Consider the following 336-nt stretch of genomic DNA (forward strand, 5'->3'; position numbering starts at 1 on the left):
TATGTAAAAGAGATGTCCAGATTGTATATGTGCGTAACAGAGGAACTATCAGGAAATCTACCTCAGCCGTCATGTTAGCTAACAGTGGTAAGATTACAGGTAATTTTCTTTCCCTTTTGAGGGCATTTCTCAAATTCTCTTCAGCAAGCAGGTGATCAGAGCAAAAAAGGGAAAAACGAAACTGGAATGTTCCTAGAACACTGACTCAAGCCTCTCAAAGCTGGCTCTTCCTGATGGAGGCCAGGCAGGCTTCGGGCAGTTCAGGCTAGCGAGAGACCAGGGCATTTGGAATCAGGCTTTCGTCAGAAACAATTTTCATGCTAATTCACTGTGAGT

The sequence above is a fragment of the Bison bison genome, unplaced genomic scaffold (genome assembly GCF_000754665.1).
Source record: "Bison bison bison isolate TAMUID 2011002044 unplaced genomic scaffold, Bison_UMD1.0 scf7180017847736, whole genome shotgun sequence".
In the NCBI taxonomy this organism is placed as follows: domain Eukaryota; kingdom Metazoa; phylum Chordata; class Mammalia; order Artiodactyla; family Bovidae; genus Bison; species Bison bison.